Consider the following 14765-nt stretch of genomic DNA (forward strand, 5'->3'; position numbering starts at 1 on the left):
TCCACTCCTTTTTCCCTTCAAATTTTGCAAAGATGTGGCCTCCTGAAAGCAATTTTCTATTGCTAGACTGTTCTGAATTAAAGTTCCCCCCAAAACTTAACAACTTATTTTCATACTGCTTTCACACTTTCTGATTCATTAAAATACAAATTCAATCCTCAAAATAGAAACCTGAGCTTTGCGAAGAAAATGTGTGAAGAGCCTTAAATTATGAATGTAAAAAACATACATTCGTAGTGCCACTGACATGATTCATTTTCTGTTCCCAAATGCCTTCTTTAATCCAGAACTTTTGAGTTGAGAAAGTTCTGTTGGTACGAAACAAAATCTCACCAAAACATGTATTCCATGACTAAAACTATGAAACACCAGATTTATGGAGAGCACGGGTCAAAATATACACCTTTGTTTATTCAGTGTAACTTCTTCAATATTTATATGAAAAGGGGAAACAGGAATGGAGATGGCCCATTCCTGTGATGTGACCTGCTGGGAGGCTTCAGACCACACCTGGGCAGTGCATGATGACAGTGTCAGTGCCTCAGGCTCACTCACAGCATCCCGAGAGGGTTCCTGCAGACTGGTTACGTGGCACAGACTTTCCTCCTCCCCACAGCCCAGCTGCAAACTGCTCCAGCTCACAGAGAGCAAGTCATGGTCTGCTCCAGGTAAAAGCTAAGGCTTGTGTCCTTGCCCTTGTTTACTTTCCTAAAAGCACCAAACATAGTAATAATAAAGCATCATTTATCCTGAACATTCCAAAACCATGGAGTCATCAGTTATGAAGAGTGAAATACATTTTTTTAAAATAAAGGCATTTCTTTTACTTTGTTTTAGGCAGCCTTGCAGAACCCAGCATCAAAAGAAAACTCCCACAAAGTGCAGCTATTCTCTGTGGACCCAGTTAAAAGCAAATAAATTATCTTTGTGTTTATGTGTGTGTTTACAAACGCTGAGAAGCAACTTCTTAATATGAACTTTCAGGTCTGTATATTGTAAATTAAAAGATCAATGAAACCTTGCAGCCATATTTTACAATCTGTATTACTGATGTCAATAACAAATAGTTAAGAACAAGCTCAACTGACTCAATCTCAACATGAAACTCAGTTTTACAATTCAGTGAAAACGAAAAGAACCAGACTGCCTTATAACCCCTACCATCTTCCTGTGGATCCATAACATTTTCCTACACTTTATGGCAGTAGCTAGTAGTCTCTTTTACCACGTAAATCTAGACTCATAGCAGGCATTAAGGTTTCTTTCCAGGGAGCTGATGCATTGTTTCCTTCCAGGGCCAGTCCTGCCTCAGAGCTGTTGCGGAATTAACTTGTCCCCAGGAGATGCTGCTTCGTGCTCTGAGCTGAACCACAGATCCTCGAGTGCTGGTATTACCAAATCCGAAACAAGAATTCTGTGGGAGAGAGAGAAAGGCATCATGCATTAGCAAACAGCTTTGGCAGACAGATTTTAAGTCCAACCACACAAGTGACAATGTGTATGCTGCACCTCACAATCAGAACAAACCATGGAGCAGTTTCCTAAAGCACCACTGCTGCTGGAGCTAGCAGCTCCTAGACAATGCCTGAGAAGGGGCATTGTGGTGGCAGATGGGCATCACCACAGCACTCTTGGTCTGGCACATCTATCACAGGGTAGGGAGGGAGGGACCTCAGAGAGTTCAGTGCAAGGTTGGAGGCAACTCTCACAGGCTGACACGATGATTAATGCCTGTGCTGGCCACAATGGAATCACACTTAATTTACACCTGTGTAAACAACTGGAGATGCAGCCCGAAGGATCTGATCCTACTGGAGAGGAACTTCAGCAGGTTTGCACTGAGGTCAGTGGGAGCACACAGCAGTCAGGTCCTGCCTGTTTTAATAAGTGTCTCTAAGCCCCTGGAAAGCTTGTTTTAAAAATAATATTAAAAAAAAAAAAAGCAAGCTATCATTTATTGATACTGTGAGATTCTCTTAGCCACTCACACAGAGGCTAAAGCTATATTTCGGCTTGGAGAGAGAGAGTGTTTTTCCAAAATCCTTGCCATTTTATTCAGCATGATGTAAATAGATAATCTACAGGAGTCCGTTGTAATCTCACTGTTTTTAAAACAAATCCAAGGACCCAAACTTCAACAGCATTTACCACAACTTCACATGTGTCGTGACTTACACACCCTCCAAGATATAACCTGTGCTTCAGACCCCTCTCCTTGGTCTCTCTGGGCAATAGGAGCTGAGGTCTCTGCCCTGCCCCATCCCCCCGGCCGAATTCACACCTATCATCCACCTTCAGCCTCTTACCACCAGCAATGGCAAAGCAACTGGGAAACTTTGTGCCTCTGACTTTCAAATATTCGCCTCTGTGTTTTCACTTGGAGCCGTGGTACTGCTTTAGCTCTGCTTCTTCCTTGGCCCTTGTCTGTCCGATCAATGTACTCATTAAGAAAAGCTTCACTGCCCAGATGATGAACAGACATCATAAAATTGTTATATTTGACAATTCTTATTACAGGTTTTATATGGTGGCTACATTTCTGTCACAAAAAAGACTCAGAAGACTTTCCCTGATGTATAACCTTTCCAACAAGAGGAGGAATGTAATTAAAGTCTATTTTCTAGAAGTCTGCTTTGTTCAAAGACCAATCCAGACCTCATTCCTCACATTCCCTTAGTTTTACGGTAATTGTGAATAAAGTGAAGGGAGCTGCAAATATCTTTACAATTGTTTTATATTACTTGGATAGATAATTATTTGGTTGTGCCAACAAATGCATACTTAGCCTTCAACCAGTGAAAGAAATTATATACACTTCTAGACATAATTGTGTGCAGATGAAAGAGCAATAATAAATTCTGAGAGCCAAACTGAGATCCTTTTGAAAAATCAAGAACTTAACTCTTCTCACACCCTAAAAATTAAGTGTTAGGATAAAAAACTTTAGATTTTCATTTTCAGTGTGATTCAAAAAATTTTGAGGCTGAGAACTCTACAGTTAGTGGGAAGGGAAAAATTTGCCCTTTCCAGTAAACAACACTTAGGACTGTATCTTAGCCCCTTGCAAACACTACAGTTTGCCCTTGGCACAGTACAAAGAATATTGCTCTTCTCCCCAAGAACAGGTGGGATAGTTTCTGTCTATCTCCCAGTAATCACTGAGGTATTTTGGAATGAGAATTCAGCACACAGTTAAACACAAGTATTGTCATCTTAGTTTTCTGTACTTTCCAATACTCATCTCTCAGGAATTCAGGGGAGGGTGGAAGAGGTAAAAAATTCAGAGTTTCTGATGCATGAAATGTCACTATATAGTTAAAGTATTTCCCCAGGTGCTCCTAGTTTACAGATTTGGAAATATCCCCTGTGGACACCACAGTGGCACCACAACAGGACAATCCTCAATGCTGTTCATCACTGAGCCAGGGTATCACTGAGTGACACCTCCAGGCTTTATCTGGGAAAAGCTGCTCCTCCAAGTATATGAGACTTAAAACCACAATTCAGTCACTAAAAAATAGGTGACCCAGATATCTCTACCATTGCAGAAAAATGCACCAAATGTCTTGAAATGTCAGTGGGCAAGGGCACACGCTTCTTTTTCTGTTTGAATGATCCTCATCATATCCACATGCTCACCTATGGTATTAACCATAGATAAAAGCCAGTTTTTAGGGAGCTCCTTACAAAAATTTTTTCATATCATGTTTCTAATGAGAGAGAAAATCATCTCCTGCATTGTCTTGACACATCCTTGTTCTGGAAAGACAACTAAGTGAAACAACAGATAATAAAACTTGGCTTGAAATATTTTCAGTGACCAAATCAAACCTTAGGGGAAAACCTCTTCTGTGTAATGACATATGGATTTTCCCTCAAATGGTATTGATATTTCAATGTGCTAGGTGCTAGATGAACAGACAAACTCAGGCTAAATCCTATTTCTTGACCTGTTACCCAAAGAAAAAATGTGTAATGCAAAACTTTCATTATACTCAGAATACAGTCTCCTAGGTGGAGAGAAGGATGAAAAAACTCCAACCCGTGGCTTGTTTATGACAGACCCTGAGCAGTGCAGGGTAATGAGTTATTCCCTGTGACTCAGCAGGGTGGGAAAAGCCAGGGCTCACCGCAAGGCAGGGCTGCTGAATTATCTCCTCTCACCTGTCACAGTCACCACCTGGAGATTTGACATCCCCAAACCCATTAGCACACAATCCACCCCCATGGCTCCTTCTAGCAGCCATGGAACACCTGTTTCCCTGCCAGCTCAGGTAAAGTGCAGATTTTCTGTGTCATTTAGTCATTGCTTGTCTCCCAAGGCCAGTGGTACACGTGTTTTGGGGAGAAGCATTCCTGCTAGATACAGGGAGGATTTATGACAAAAACTGGGCTGCTGAGCTCCCAAAGGGGGGGAAAACAACTCACCCAAGCTACAGAGCAGCAAAGACAGCTTCTAGGCAGCAGGAGAGAGATAAGAATTATATGTAGGAGCACCTTTCCCGGTTTATTAAGCTCTTGCAGGATGTCTTCCCATCTTTATATTTAACACAGAAGCTACCATATACCTGTTGCTAAGCTGAAATAAAATTGCTTAATGCATAATTTCAGAATATCGAATTCAACCTAATATTTGTGGGGTGGGTTTTGGTTTTTTTTTTGCAACGAACACTCAAAAAGCACAATCATCCAAACAGGAAGTTTCTTGCCATCACTGTCTGCTTTCAGTTTAAATGGGATGAGACTGCAAAAAACCACCAGAGATTGCTCAATCCAGACTGTTCTGCTCACTACCAAGAGTTTCACAAGGTGCTACGGCTGCAGACTGGCACATGTGCACATCCTTCACTCTGCTCCAGTCACAACAGTGAATTTATGGCAAGGATGAATTTAGGCTGATATGTCTAATGCAAGAGAAAGTCCAAAGCAGTGGAAAAAATGAAGAATGTCCATTTAGGGACAGTATTGTTTTACTTATTAAATTATCTCTGTTAAAGCAATATCACTGACATAGTAAAATGCTCAGGAGTTCAGGAGCCTTTCAAGATCTTCTAATTCCTAATCATTACCCTCAGCAACTGTGTATAATATATCAATTTTAGCCCATATGGAGAATCATCACCCTTTGACTCTGAATTTGCAGAAGTGAATTTAAGAACTGCATTTTGTTTCTCACATGGTAGAAGACTAAATATTTCCATTAAGATTGGCTAGTCTGAGTGATATTTTTTTTGTCACTGCATTATATAAATATTAAAATATTGGGAACTTTTAATGTTCCACAGTGGTAAAACCATTCCTTCTGGATTTACTGAGGCATCCCAGAACCTTTCATAGTCTTCCAGTCATACAACACAGAATAGCTGGTCTTCCTGTGCATATCTTAAAATATTATTCCCAGCTGTGTTTGGACATACATTTTAAGACTGCTATAGACAGGGCTGGCTGTAGCTGCCTGTGGCTGCAATGTGGGTGGGAGACTGTGCAGAGACATTTATCTCAAGAGGAAATTCTCCCCCTTTTTTTTCATTCCACTATTTTTCCTTAAATGTATGTAGGATGCATGAAAGGTGCTGTAGTTGAAGCATCTTTATTGCTCGAAATCCCAGCAGTACCAAGCATGACCCCACCTGAGAGGCTCAGAAGCAGCCGGAGCTCCCCTGCTCAGGCTGTATTGTGAAGCACAACCAATAGCAGTTTCCTTGTTTCCACGTCCTTGGGCTATGGGGCCTAGAGATCCTCTTAAATACTTGGGAAGAATAAAAATAGAAAGAGTAACAAACTGTAAAAGGTCTAACAGTAAAGTAGTGTACTTCTAGATCTCTGTATTGCTAATTTTTGAAGACTTCATGTGGTCAGTACCAACACTTTGGAGGATGTTCTATATGCCCTCTGGGAGACTTCTGTGACAAAATCTGTGTAGCATCCTGTACCTCTTTATAAAGCAAGTAACTAATAACCTAAGCTAGAATCCACTTCAGGAGGACAATTCCAAGATATCAGTCATGGCACCTCATCAAGTCCTATCCAATTCTACTGAGCTTCACACAATAGTGAATTAACACAAGGGTTATTTAGCATTTGTTCACACTAGGCATAGTTTCATGATAGTTGTAACTTAGTTGCTGGAAGCAAACAGCTGTGGGTTTTGGACATCTTTTACAAGCACACTAAAATCATCCTTCCTCGAGAGAGATTCAGGCCATAGGTACACTCTTGATGGCTAAATGGGAAATTCCATCTGTGACATACCAAGGTCTAACTATCGCACCACTTGTAACAATGGCTGAAAAAAACCTCAATAAATTAAGCACCTGCAAAGAGCAGCTTTTTGTCATATACACATCATTAGGAAATAAAATATGGAGGCTATTTGGTATCAGTTATGGCTGGCCAACCAGCTGGAATTCTACCACATCAAATTTCTTGCCTGTTTTGCTTCTATGGAGACAACTGGGAAAAAACATACTGAGGTCCTGGGGAACAGCTGGGTGCTCTCCAGACAGGTCTGTTTACACATTTCAACCTTGATCTACAGAGAAAAAGAGCACCTGAAAATTGAAATATTAACCAGACATTCACTGTTAGGACCTTTTCTCTACTTTTTTGTTAAACAGCTCTGCAAAGCTGAAACAAAGGCAGAGGAAGCAGCCCTTTTTCTCTCTGCCTGACTGCCCAGCAGCAAGTCCTTGGGGCTCTGCACCAGAAGGGTGTCCCCAACTGCAGCCTGGTTGCTCCTGGATCCTCCTGACACCCTCCATCTCCCACAGCCTGTTTGCTCTTAAATACCAAGTGAGGAGCTTCATATGAGTGGTAAACCTCCCTTTTCCATTAGGAAAACTTGTGAGATGTAACATGACTGGGAACATGCCTGAAAAAAAAAATCATCAATAGCTAATTGTGCTTGCACTGAAAAGGAAGCAATTAATCAATTCCTGCATGCATATTTATTTACCATAGTAGATGATGAAGGCAAAGCAATCTGTTAGGTTGTGTCTTCTGACTGTCTGTGGGTATTTGCCTTCGGACTTAGCTGTGTGTATTTCAAAACCTTGCAGCTGGGATAATGAAAATAGCAAGTAAGCAACGAGAGAAAATGGATCACAGGAGCATTCTTTATGAAGGAAGCACATGGATGAAGTTATAGTTTATCCAGCACCTAGCATGTGAGCTTTTTGTGCAAGAATTCTTCCTCTCACATTACTTTCAGCCTCCCCTGAACTCAGCCCATGCTGAGCAGCAGGACCTGAGCCAAGGCAGAGTCTCGGCTCCCTGTAGACACCCTGGGGTTCCCAGCCCCTCACCCATCATGCATGAGATAATCAGCATGAAGGGGTTTAAAGCTCAGGGCAGATGTGCTTTTCTACTGTAAGGCATAACTGTGTTCAGAAAGCATTTTAGGTTTTGCATAAATGTGGGCTGGTGACAAGATTCCAATGAAATGAAAGGTTATGAATTTCACATCATTTTTGTGAGTGACTTTTGTGAGTCATTACTATTAAGTAAGCAAAAAGTATTCAGTGTCTGTCCAAATGACTTTCAATAGCTATGGAAAATTGTTTATCACAATTAAGGTTATCTGTGAACTAACTTCTTCCTTCTGACAGAAGTAAACCATGCAAAGTTCAGACTTCCCAGAATTCAGATCAGCACAGAAGCTCCTTGCCAAATCCACATCTGAGACAATGAAATATGATCTGTTCCAAAGCATCCAGCTACAGCTGTGTGAAAAAGCAAGGTAAAATACAATATTAAGGCATTTTTTGATTTAAACAAAAAAAAAAAGGGGGGCTATGTGCAATTCTAACTGCTCTTTATATTGATTGTATGCTCTTGTAACCTCTCTCTTTCAAAAGGTATATGTCTTTAAAACACAAAAAATGCACTTGTATGAGCAATGATTTTTTAAAGGGTAACATGGCATTAACTTAATCTTTCCTATTTAATCAGCAGGCAGAGCAAATGGGATATAACATGACTGTCCACATCCTCTGTGGCTTGAGCTCAGAGAGAAAGCTGATATGGAACACATTGATGGAGGGAAAAAAAGGGAAACAGGACTTTCTATGCACAAAGCACAGCTCTGTTATCAGGATGATTAAAGCCATTTACGGTAAACCAACAGCCTTCCAGATCCTCCCAACATCCTGAACTCATTCTGTTCTGGGGTAATTAGATGGATTTCAAATGTTGTAAAATATAAGCCTGTTTATGAAAAAATGTTCTGCTAATCAAGGTGTCTCACTATATCTGGTAAAAGTTTTTATTTCTGTTCTTTTTAACATCTGTAACATAAGGGAGCCAATGGAGTTTTGCAAAAACATAACTAAAAAACTCTGCAACTGTAACTTGCCACAGGTTAAACCAAAACATCTAAGAGAAAATTTTGTAAGAAACACAAAGATAGGATGGTTGTCAGGGATGCAAGGAAAATAAGAGTTTTGTTTGAATTTTTACTTTAGGAAGTGGGAACATGCCTGTATGTGTGTGTGCATGTGTGCAGACATATCTGGGGTCAAGTCTTCTAGGACAGGTTTGAGGAAGGAGCACAAATCTCCTGTAGCCCTGAAAAGAGTTCTAACATTTAAAAAAAAAAACAAAACAAAACTTTTGAAAAGAGGAGATAGAGAGATCTAAAACAGTGCTGCTGGAAGCTCTGCTATTTATTTTGTTTTCCTTACGAGTCAGAGTTTCCAAGTAAAATTTTCTGGCGGCCGTCCAGTTCCTCTCACCAATTTTCTTTTTCCAGGTTTTCCTTGTCCTTTGAGACACCAAATTGCTGGCCAATGGCTATTGATTACAGTCTCATTTTTGCCTATTCTGTCACTCATTTCACTGTCCCAAACCTCTTTGCAAACACAGTCTGTGGCTTCCTGTGGCACGGTAAGGAGAGGAGAGCTCCCCTCCCCAGCCCCTGCTTGCCAGGGCGAGCTGTGCTCTCACACCTCATGGCAGGGTCACACATCGTGGAAACTGTTCATCAGTTTCTCAATGTTCACCAGTCTTCTCTATGGAGAAGACTTAAGGACTAGAATACATCTTTTGAAGTAGGCAAGGCTTGATTAGCAGGGCTTACAGGCAGAAACTTTGCCAGAGGGATTTTAACAACAAAATACAGATGTACCTACATCTGTCTACACAAGTTTCAAGGAAGCATGGATTTCTCTAAACCCAGTTGAGGGATCAATCTTTTCTCTGGTAATTACGCAGTATTTTCTCCAAGCCAGTAGCATGATAGAACCTGCCAGGATTAAGTGGCAGCCACCTGCTCACTAACCAAGCCTAGGTGTAGTCAGCTTCCAGGCAAAATTGAATTACCTGAATCACTAGAGCACAATGAAACTCCAACTCAGTGCCTGCAGTGAACTGCACAGTGCAGGCAGCTCAAACCAGATCAGCTCATCAGATCTCTCTCCACACCCAGCCACTGGTTGATAAAGGCAGCATCCCATCACAGACAGCTCAAGGAAGGCAGCAGTCCAAGTGCCACTGGAAGCTTTGAGTCCAGTTAAACTGGATATTTTATGAGTGGACATGACAGTTCAAATATCCACACTTCATCCCAGAGCTTGAAATCATTCATTCTGACCATTTCTCTCCAGACTGAGCAAATAGCAGCTGCACTGTGGTAATTCCTTCATCTTCAGAATGCTTCTGATAAATAAAACGACATAAGGGAAAAATTGGATGCAGAAGCAGCAAGAGACTAATCAAACAACATTTTTCCCACTCTAAATCAGACATACCAATAGAAGGTATTTAGTAAATTTGGATCACCATCTCAGGTTTCTGATTTACATACAATTTGGTTTCAAAGTAGATTCAGTCCATATTAATAATAATTGGCAATAATCTTATAGGGGCTCCAGTGCCTTTTCTTACCATTATAAAGGCAAATCCTTACTGCATCTGAACATCCAAATTGTTTGGAATAGATATGCCAACCCTTTGCTGTTTTCTTTTGGTAATACTGAAAATGTTGTTTCTCATTAAAAAGAAAAAAAAAAAAACCAAACAAAAACAAACCAACAAATAAAACCTGAGCCAAATTCTGCAAACTTCCATCTTTGGTGCATCTAGTAGGCACTAAAATGAACATGAAATCCTTGTTTTCTATAATTTCAGGAAGTTACCAGCCATATTTTCAAGGCTGAAAGCTTGATATGTTTATCTCTCTCTGCCTCCCTTGTTCTTAAACCTCTCCTTAAGTATTAGTTGCCATTTGCATCGAAGGCTACTGGAATAGATGGACCTTTGCAGGACACATCTACTCCAGGGTCTGAGTAATTGAAGGAAACCTGAAACAGATTCATTATTCATTCAGAAGCACAGAGTTTCAAACATAAATTCTGTTCAAGTGGAAAGTTCACTTTTGCCCCCTTGTCTTTCATTCAGAAGACTATTTACTTTGATGCTTTCACTAGAACAAGTGTTTTGAACATTTCTGCATCTATTCTTGTAAAACTTTGACTTGAGACTATTTACTTTAGATTAAGTTTGAATATATTTATCAGTATATTAAAAGCAGCAATCTTAGTAACCCTGTATCTGAGATGGAAAGAAGTGGACCAGAAAAGAACATCATAGAGGAGTGTAAGAAATGTTTTCCAAAAGAAAAAAAAGGGGAGTGGATACACTGAGATACAGCTCCGTATTGCAGTGTCAACAATACAGATATTGGCAACAATTTTCCGGTATGTTCCATTGGAATATCCTACGACATTCCAAATGCCATAGGCTGAACTAATGAATGCTTCCTGTTCATTTAGACAGAGAAGTTTCTTAGACTCTTGGCAAAAGCAAGAATAATTTACACTAGTATTTGGTCATTAACAGAAGTTCAGTAGATGCAGAGTTTGGAGTTTCAGCAGGTACACACAGGTGGTATTTCACTGAGAGGGAATTCAAGCACAAGGAACAGTCAGAGGGAAAGTGACATAATGAAACAGCTCACAGCAATTGCTTGCTGAATTTTTGATGCCAAGACACTCTCTCTGCAACTTTACTATGGCTTATCTGAATAATTTCCCCTTTGCAATCAAAATCACTTCAAAGCGAAGAGAAGCAGCCAAATCCAGGCAGCACACAGTGGATCTGCACCAGGAGCATCAAGCGATCCATGCCATTTATGAGTGACACAAATAACCCTGTCTTGTTTACATGAGAAGAGCCTGTCAGTTAAAAAATCTATTTATTTTTGAATTAAACTACTTCTTCCTTATCCACAGTGTTTACAAGAGATGAGCAGTGATCAGAACACTTTCTGTCTGCATGAGATTTGTGAAAATTCTCCACCGTTTTGCAGATGCTCTTGTGACACCAAATGGTTAATGGAAAAGACATTATGCTACTTTGACCTTTTGTCAGACTGATTTGGAACATCCATAGGTCTTTTTATTTGATTAAAAGGATGTCTTTTTTTTTTTTTTTCTTTTTTACCTGGTACATTGAGGTTCTGGAACGAGGAGCATAACAGCCTTTTATTTGTTCTATCACATATCTCAGCTCTCTGTTCTGATATTACTTTAATTCACGCATCAGCACAAAATGTTTGATTAAAATAGACATGGGTGGGTGTGTGGCATAAATTGCACTTGAAACAGCAATCTGAAATGGGGTTAAGGAAAATTATGTCCTTATGATTAATTGCAGTACTTTTTTATTTGATGTGAGGTACATGCTAATGACTGCTTTTAAAATATTCCTGTTGCTTCTTCTTTATTTATCTGTCCACAAAGGCATTTGATTAACTGCTGGGAGTGGGGTTTTATGTAAGTATGCTTTACAAAACAGAGGAAAAGGATTACAATAAATTTCTTAAAGTGGCAGATTCTGGCTTTGACAATCCAGGAAAAGAATGAAATTGAGTAGATCAGCGTTTAATTTTTCTGCCCTCTCATTCAGCTGATATTGGCATAGAAGCTCCATTCTGCAGATAGTGAGAGTTTAAATTATGGGGGGAGAGGGTTCAGTCCATACTGTACATGAAGATGTTCAAGCAAGCCGTTAACAAGATCTCTCAACACCTCTTTCCATCTCCTGACACTTCAAACTGTTCACTCTTCTGACTGATTTGGTCACTCCCACCAATTCAAAGGCTGCCACAACCTACCAGGGATGCCAGCATTGTCTGTCACTGGAAGCAAAGACCACCTACCCTCCATTGCTCCCACATGCACAAAGAAGACAAAACACAATAAACACAATATATTTTGATCCTTAAGAAAAACAAAAGTCATATGAATAATATGTAGACAAATGAAGTTAACCCAAGTGGTTCATGTAAGTCTGAAGCTCGTTTGAGCTCAGTTCAATGTCATATGGCTGTATTGTAAAGTTTCTGTCATCATCTGCCCTTCTGAGCAACATCACTGTCTTTCAGGGAGTCCTTTGTTCAGCATCTCCTGCTACACAGAAATCACACACTTCACAAATATTCTTGTAAGCATCTTGTGGAGAGAAGCACAAGGACCTATAGCCACAGTTTTAAAAGAAATAAAAGTGCTTGACCATAATCAAACATGTTGTGGTGTGTATTTCCTCTACATTTACCACTCATCAGTTTTCAGGAAAATTTCTTTAGTGAAAATTTGCCATTACAATCCTCAGCTCTTGCGATCTCCATGTTGCAGTCATTTGCTAAAATCTGCCCTTTGCCAGCATTTTAAGACACAACCTTCTGTTCATTATTAAATCACTCTAAAAAAATATTACCAGCAAAAATTAATCTTTAGGAAACAGGAGAAATAGCTGCAAGACTCCATATGTTATACGTCTTAATTTTAGTCCCTCTAAGTCTCATAATCCTTCTTCCATTTGTTCCAGTAGTTTACTTACCACTTCCCTGAGGGTACCTCAGACAAGTCACTCCTTATCTTTTGACCACAAATGTGACACCACTTAAAGCACAGGCTGAACAATGATATCAGTCTCTGTGTTTTCCTCTCCCTTTCTTTGTTGGAGCATGAGACTAATGCCACCCACTCTCTTGCACTTGATATTCACAGAATTAAACACTTAACAAATACAAGCTGGTTTTTGGTTTTTTTTTTAATAACCATAAGTGCAAGTCAATAGATTACAATGAATTTGAAGTCATTTGGCTGTGTAAGATAAGTTAATTTAAATATTTGTTTGGGGTGTTTCATGGTGAAACAGCATTTTACCAATAAGCTTGAGAGAAAAAGATGACAGCTGGGCTGATGGCAGAGTAACTTCTTATCCTATGGGATTATTGCCAGGGCTGTTGACAAAAACATTCCCACACTGAATATCTACCCCAGGATTCTAAATCAGAATACTTACTCCTGAAAATATGCTTTCTGCTTGGATTAGATAAGATTAATTCAACTTGCAGGGTCAACTTTGTAAGGCATAATCAGCAAAGGACTACAGCAGCATGACTTCAAGGACCAAATGGCAAACTAGAGAAAAATACGGAATACCAGGATTATTCAACAGCAAAAATTATGCATAAGCATTTATATAATACATGCCTTTTGAATAAAAAACATTTATTCTACAGCTGACAAGTAAAAGGAGAGGGTGGTTCACTAAGAAGAGCTGTGAAAGAAGAGCAAGTTGAGCCAGAGCCACACATCAGAGAAGACACAAGAAAAGACGAGGTTGTCCAGGAGAAGAGCAGATCAAGAAGCACCAGCGTATGATGGCTAAAAGAAAAACTGGTGAGGAGCAGGAAGGACGTTAGGAAAGCTTGGATCTTTGTGGAGGCAGGAGAAGAGGAACAGGAAAATACTGGCATGGTCACGCTGCAGGGTTGAAAATGGGTTTTACCAGCTGAACAGACTCCAGTTACCAATGTAATGCACCCAAATGGAACAGCACAGTGGGGGTGGTTTGTTGGTGGTTTTCCCCTTTACCCCCCCATAAAATGTCTTTTAGAAAATCCACAATAATAAAAATTTAAACATCTTTCTCATCCTTTGCCAGCAGCTGTCTTTACAAGTCTCATGTGATTTGGTGGCCAGGCACTAGCAAAATTAATTTCTGTTTGCTACCACTTCAATACTCAGCTGCTTTATCTGCAGATCCCTAGAAAATTTGATTTGCCCAGTCAAAGTACTTTGAGTCACATGCTGAGAAGGAAACAGCTAATTCTTTATAAATTAGGTCTTTTCGACCTGTGACTTCACCAGTGTTTGCAGAGCACCTGCAGAAAAATAATTACATTCCTTCAGAGCTCCTGGTGAAACAAGTCCCATATTTCTGGGAGTCAGGTCTTGGTTTAAGTACACTCCTGGAGCAAAGATCAGAGAACACGTGGAAATAAAGACTTTACAATTCTGTTTGCACAAGAGCACATCACAGTGTTTATTGAGAACAGCAAATTTTATGTTGACACTTTGGATCCTCAGCTCCCCGTGTCAGGGACAGTACCTCCTCTCTCTGTGGGTGTAGCAATCAACAAGAGAGGTAGTTGCCATCCAAATTGGCTTTGAGAGCACTAACATAAGTAAATATTCCCTTTTATTGAGAAGCCTGGAAAATACAGCCACAAAATAATAAAATGCAATTAGTAGGAGAACAAGGGAGAAATTGCCTGCCTGCAATCACTTATATTACACTTCAGAAATAGTCTAATTTTTATTCCATTTTTGAATGCCACTTGAAAACAAGAGTTATCAGCTCAGACAAAGGCTTCAGCGTTCCCTGGTGGTCCTTGTCCAAGGCAGGTGACCCCAGGGGTGCTGGCTGCACCCTGTTCTTACAAAACACAGAGACAAAGGAGCCCAGGGGAGAAAATG

The 14765-nt window shown here is 40.0% G+C and overlaps 1 long non-coding RNA gene across 1 annotated transcript; it reads left to right on the forward strand.

Moving 5' to 3' along the window:
- The first annotated feature begins 6662 nt into the window (after nt 1–6662).
- On the forward strand, nt 6663–8358 carry LOC119699938. Its single transcript, XR_005256601.1, has 3 exons — nt 6663–6813; nt 7608–7738; nt 7951–8358. It is a non-coding gene; the product is annotated as an uncharacterized LOC119699938 (long non-coding RNA).
- Nucleotides 8359–14765: the final 6407 nt, after the last annotated feature.

This window comes from Motacilla alba, chromosome 3 (genome assembly GCF_015832195.1).
Source record: "Motacilla alba alba isolate MOTALB_02 chromosome 3, Motacilla_alba_V1.0_pri, whole genome shotgun sequence".
Taxonomy (NCBI): domain Eukaryota; kingdom Metazoa; phylum Chordata; class Aves; order Passeriformes; family Motacillidae; genus Motacilla; species Motacilla alba.